Source organism: Gymnoscopelus microlampas (assembly GCF_963454915.1).
Source record: "Gymnoscopelus microlampas genome assembly, chromosome: 24".
NCBI classification, from domain to species: domain Eukaryota; kingdom Metazoa; phylum Chordata; class Actinopteri; order Myctophiformes; family Myctophidae; genus Gymnoscopelus; species Gymnoscopelus microlampas.
In genome coordinates, this window is record NC_139961.1 from 7,486,962 (window position 1) to 7,493,211 (window position 6,250).

The 6,250-nt window shown below is 37.8% G+C and overlaps 1 long non-coding RNA gene across 1 annotated transcript; it reads right to left on the bottom strand.

Annotated features, from left to right (window-relative positions):
• Window positions 1-2,418: 2,418 nt before the first annotated feature.
• LOC311041099 lies at window positions 2,419-5,165 on the bottom strand. The gene is made up of 4 exons (XR_014600347.1): window positions 5,113-5,165; window positions 3,720-3,749; window positions 2,829-2,889; window positions 2,419-2,554 (listed from the first exon to the last, which is right to left on the bottom strand). It is a non-coding gene; the product is annotated as an uncharacterized lncRNA (long non-coding RNA).
• Window positions 5,166-6,250: the final 1,085 nt, after the last annotated feature.

Below are 6,250 nucleotides of genomic sequence, written 5' to 3' on the forward strand. Positions count from 1 at the left end.
GTCTTGAGTAAAGGTACAGTAGCAATACCGCAGGGTACGAATACTTTCTAAAAGTAAAGACGGATTAGCATCAAAATATACCTAAACTAGCTAAAGTTTGACGACCTTGCGGGCTTATGAAAAGGTTAAAATGTAATTTAGATAGTATGTTACGTAGACCGTTGGTTCTCAAAGTGGGGTCCGGGGACCCCCAGGGGTCCTTGGGGGGGGTTCCCAGCAAAAAGTGTCAATATAGCATCTCAATAATTGTAACCACTTTAACCTTTTTATACTTTGGCTATTCAAAAATAGCAGATCTACAAGCTCATAGTAAAAAAATAAAATATGCAAGCTATTTTTCATATTTGCCAAGTGCACCTTTGGTTTACCAAGCCTAAAAGCCAAACGAAAATATGTAATTTGTATCCATAGTGTTCATTATGTTCAACGACAGAAACACAATGAAATTGTTCATTGCAATTATTTGTGCAATTATGTGTACTTAAACCAGCTAAAGTACTCATTATGCAGAATCATGTCATGTTATTGAACTATAATCATTGATCAATAACCACTTAAGCCCTAGCTTGTACTTATGTCAGCTTGTAGATTGGTTAATAGATAATAATATATATTTTAATAAGATTATAATTTGATTAAATATTAAGCTCTAGTAGTTTGTACTTATGTCAGCTTGTAGATTGGCAAATAGATAATGACAATTTGTTTTTATTAAATATTAATGTATTAAGCCCTATACTGTACTTCTGTCAGCTTGCAGGTTGGCTAATAGGTAGTAATATTTTGTATACGATTATAATTTGATTAAATATTAATAATCTAAATCTGCAAACTAACTAATAACTAATGATTTAAAATATTTGTAGTGGAGTAAAAAAGTACAACGTTTTCGTCTATTGATGTAGTGGAGTACAGGCATAACATATCAAGGAATTGAAATACTCAAGTATAATAACAGCCAGTAGCCTACCTCAAGTACTGTACTCAAGTACAGCAGAGTATAAATACTTAGCTACTTTCCACCACGGGCGCGGAGGTGAAAACAGGCACAAGGTTAAGCCGGTCTTCAAGGCGGCGTTTTGACACTAAGCCAATCACAGCGCTGGATACGGGCGCCCGCGTGGCGCCGGCCTCCGCGGTCGTTTGGCAGAGAGATGATGACTGACAGGCGGAGCCGTCTCGCGGGGCCCCCAGATAAGAGCCGTCTCTTGTCTGTCAAGGTGTCAGAAATGTAGGACACCCAGCCACGCTAATGTGGGCTAGATCAGGGGTCTTCAACAGGGGGACCGGGACCCCTAGGGGGTCCTCAGAGTTACTGCAGGGGGTCTGCCAAATCTTTGTGCAATATGATTTTTTATTTTACCTTAACCACTTGAACCCTAGCATCCCTTTCCTGAGGAGAACTTTAGCCAAAAATAGCAGATCTACAAGCTGACAACTTGTAGATCTGCTATTTTTTTGGCAAAGAGGTATAGGTGTAGAGGGAAAAAAAGACTAGACCACGTAAACAAAAAAATGTTGAATCTGAAACACAATTTTATACAATATCGAGGGGGTCCCTGCTTCATCTCTCTCTCTCTCTCAACTAGGGGGTCCTTGGCCTCAAAACGTTGAAGACCCCCTGGGCTAGATGGTGGGGGCGGAGGGGGAGGATACCAAGCGGGTTCCGGTATGCTGTATGTTTTGTAATAATAATAATAATAAAAATGTACAATGTAACTTGTATCTAACGTTTTCAAATAATTATTGTGGGAGTAAAAAGTACAATATTTGTAAAAGCATTGAAAATTGGAAATACTCCAGTAAAGTAAACCTCAAAATTTGACTCAAGCGCAGTACTTGAGTAAATGTACACCACTGGCAGTGGTGGAAAGTAACGAAGTACATTTACTTAAGTACTGTACTTAAGTACAATTTTGAGGTATTTGTACTTTACTTGAGTATTTCCAATTTCCAATACTTTTACTTCAACTCCACTACATCTCAGAGGCAAATATTGTACTTTTACTCCACTACAATTATTTGAAAACTTTAGTCACTAGTTACTTTTCAGATATAAATTATGATATAATTAAACATACATTAACCACTCTAACCCTATTTTATACACAGGCTATTTGAAAATAGCAGATCTACAAGCTCACAACGCGTCGCATCGCGACGCGTTGTGAACTTGTAGATCTGCTATTTTCAAATATTTAGTACTTTTACTTTTGGTACTTTAAGTACATTTTGATGCCAACACTTTTTTACTTTTACTCAAGTACATTTTGAATTCTTGACTTTTACTTTTACTGGACTTTTATATTGCAGTATTGGTACTTTTACTTAAGTAGAGAATTTGAGTACTTTTTCCACCACTGACCACTGGCTACAGGTTGCATGAAACAAAAAAAACACACACATGGGTTCCCGAGGCACCAGGTTGCATGAGATGACTTTTATTTGAGGCTCACAGATTAATATTACAGACAACATGGTGCTGCATTATTAATGACTATGATGATGACAGGAGGATTTGGAGGCTGATCCTCCCAGTGTCTTCGTCAAGGAGCTGCGGAAGAGGCGCGCGCGCGCACACACACACACACACACACACACACACACACACACACACACACACACACACACACACACACACACACACACACACACACACACACACACACACACACACACCATTTACTCACTTCAACACTTTACGTCAAGGATTCAACAGTTGATATTATTCAAGAGAGCATATTGTAATGTGTATTAGAAACAAAGCATCTAAATAAAGCATCAAATGCCATAGAACTGTTGGTATATATTATGTTTTTAAAACATACATTATTTAGGCATTACACATCTGGTTTTGAGGTTGATCTTCCCAGTGTCTTTATCAAGGAGCTGTGGAAGAAGCGCACACACACACACACACACACACACACACACACACACACACACACACACACACACACACACACACACACACACACACACACACACACACACACACACACACACACACACACACACACACACACACAAACACACGTTTATATTAATTCTATAACGTCTTCCTTTACATGATGGAAAATGTCCGAAATCTATACACATCTTTTCATCAAAGTGATTTTATGGAATAAATGTCCACTTGGTTTCTACTTAAGGTTGAATTAAATTGAAGAAGGGTGATTATGTCCAGTTTTCAACCTGTTGAAACCAGTGTTAATTTTGTTGACTACGTTTTTTCACTGACAAAAACGAAATAAAAACTAAGCTATGATGACTAAAACTAAGACTAGATATATAATTTCGTCAACAAATAAAAACTAGACTAAAATGTTTGGGAGGGACTATAGCGGAGAAGAGTTCTGGTAGAAGTAAAAGAGAAGCCATTTCATGTTTGGTTGTGCTCGGGTGTTGCACTCAACTCAAATAGCAGATCTACACGCTCACAACGCGTCGCAGCGCAACACGATGAGCTTGTAGATCAGCTATTTTCAGCATGCAACCAAGTGTAAAATCAGGCCTCGACACCATCAAGGCCTGCAAAAAAATACAGTTTTTGTCGACAAAATAAACTGTAGATTTAGTCGACTAAAACCAGACTAAGACTAAAACATGTCAGATGACTAAAATATGACTAAAACGCGTTTTTATTCAGAAGACTATGACTAAACTAAATCAAAATTTGCTGTAAAAATGAACACTGGTTGAAACACATGTGTACTTACAGTTAGCCTCCCAGCAAACAGCAGCCAACACTGAAACATACACAACACAGTGATATGTCAAATATTAAAAAGATGTAAATACAAAATAAATAACAGCAGTCACAAACACAAAATGAAGATTAGTTTTAAATCAATCAATAGGCAGACGATGTCACTTGTTCCATCCTGTAAGTAGATGCATAAATAAAACAGAAAAGTGTGCTCCTCGGAGCACAGGAGCCAGTTGCACCACCTCACACTAAGTTAAAACTTAGCCTAGTTATAGCTTAAATGGCTTTTAAAAAAAAGCTATTTAACCCATTTAGCCGGGAAAGTGTCTCTGTCATTTTTAGATTTATTTGGCTATTCAAAAATAGCAGATATACAAGCTCATAGCGCGGCACCGAGTGCCGCGCTATGAGCTTGTAGATCTGCTATTTTTAGTTTTTTACATGGGGTGCCAGTTTTTTTTTTAAGACAGAGTACACTGAGTGCCAGGATTTTTAACCATTTTTGATGAGCCGAGATACAGGCTTTTGAAGTCATAAGTTAACCAGGAAGTGGATTGGAGTCTAAATCTTCGGAAAATGATATCTCCTGGTGCTGTGAAGAACAAAACAAAAAAAATATTTATTTTTTTTCAAAAAAAAAAATATATTTTTTTTTTTTTTCCAAAATCCATGATTGTATTCCCTATGTGTTAAAATGTGTGCAAATCTTTAAATATATATATATATATATATATATATATATATATATTTAAAATATATATTCAAAGATTTGCACTCATTTTCACGATTTTTCAAAAATTAGCAGATCTACAAGCTCATAGCGCGGCACTCGGTGCCGCGCTATGAGCTTGTATATCTGCTATTTTTGAATAGCCAAAGAAATCTAAAATGACAGAGACACTTTCCCAGATTGAATATGTTTAAGCTATAACTAGGCTAAGTTTGAACTTAGCCTGAGGTGGTGCAACTGGCTCCCGGGTGTCTGCCAGGCCGGGTTGCCTGTCCAGGGCCCACAAATCTTGGAACGTTTTAAAAATTTAACGTGTACATCTTGATCACATGACCCCAGAGATAATGTTTACCAATTTGTGTGAGATTTGAAAACAATCTGTAGGAGCAGTATCAAAACGTGTGTGTTTTGAAGAAAACACAAAATGGCGGAGAATGTAATCTGGCACTAATGGCCCGGGAATATATTATGGAGAGTGAGGATCAAAGGAATACAGGGGAATATAAATAAATAGTAGATAAACATGACTTTTTTTTTTTTTTTGCCTAAGTAAACATTTTTTTTTTTACCTAAGTACATTTTTAATTTCTTATTTCCTGAAATCCTTAAAAATTATGCTGTGAGGCTGTGAGGCTACGTTACTGTAAATACGCTTTGAAGAGTCTATACTTACCGATGAGGACACACAGGAGTCGGAGGTTGGTCATGTTGTCAGATCGAAGATGATCAACCGATGTGCATCCTGCTTCAACCCATGCTCTTATATAGCCCTGGTTATGGTAAATACAGTTCACATTCACTCATGCAATACTGTTTGATCATCATCAATCATTTTTCATTGTCAACATAGTGTCAATGTGTGGCCGGATATGGTCTGTTTGCATATAGGAGTGGGCAGGGTGTACAGGACGCTACTGTCACCTTGCGTGATCTTTTATTCAAAATCATGCCAAGATGTTTGTTGATTTTCCCTCATCTTTCAACCCCGCCTGTTTGTTTATGAACTCTGTAAACGACTTTGGTGTTGACCCTAGTTGTGTTGATTGGATCCTCTCCAATAGATGACGGTGGGGCTGAATGAGAGCATGTCATGTGAGCTCTGTTCATCTACTGCTGCACCCTAGGGCTGTGTTCTGTAATTACTCATTTGTATTATATCTCTGCTGTCCGGCAGGAACCAGCTAACTCCAAAATGTTAATTTTTAAGGAAATTAAAAAAACAAAACTGAAAAAAAAAAACACAAACAAAAGTGGAGTTAGAAGGTTTTGTTCATCATTGATAAGAACAGCTGAATGGACCTCCAAGCTCACAATGAGGTTGGAGGTCAAAAGGGGGTGGAGGCTGGAGTCAGCAAAACCAGCTAACTCCACCCCCCCTTTGGTGGAGTTAGCTGGTTTAGCAGAAAGTTTGAGGATCCAATGGAGTTAGCTGCTTTTGTCAAAAGCACTTTTTAGCACTTTTTAATACTTTTCATTTTACTGAATACTTTTTTTTTTCTTTTTTTTTTTCTTTCAATATTTTTGGGGCGGTGTAACCGACCCCTATAAGTCAGGTTTGGACACTGACCAATCCTGCACCGTGATTGGCCAATAGTCTACAACGCAGTCTACAACGCTAACCCTTCCACAGTCAATGCAAATCTATACTTTTGCAAAGTCAGCCAATCACATTACAGCTAGTGTCATCACCACTAGCTGTAATGTGATTGGCTGACTTTGCAAATTCAGGACTGTGATTGGCTAGCGAAACACATGACACATGTGCAGCCCTATGAATAGCAGTATGGACTTAAAAAAAAACATAATTATGC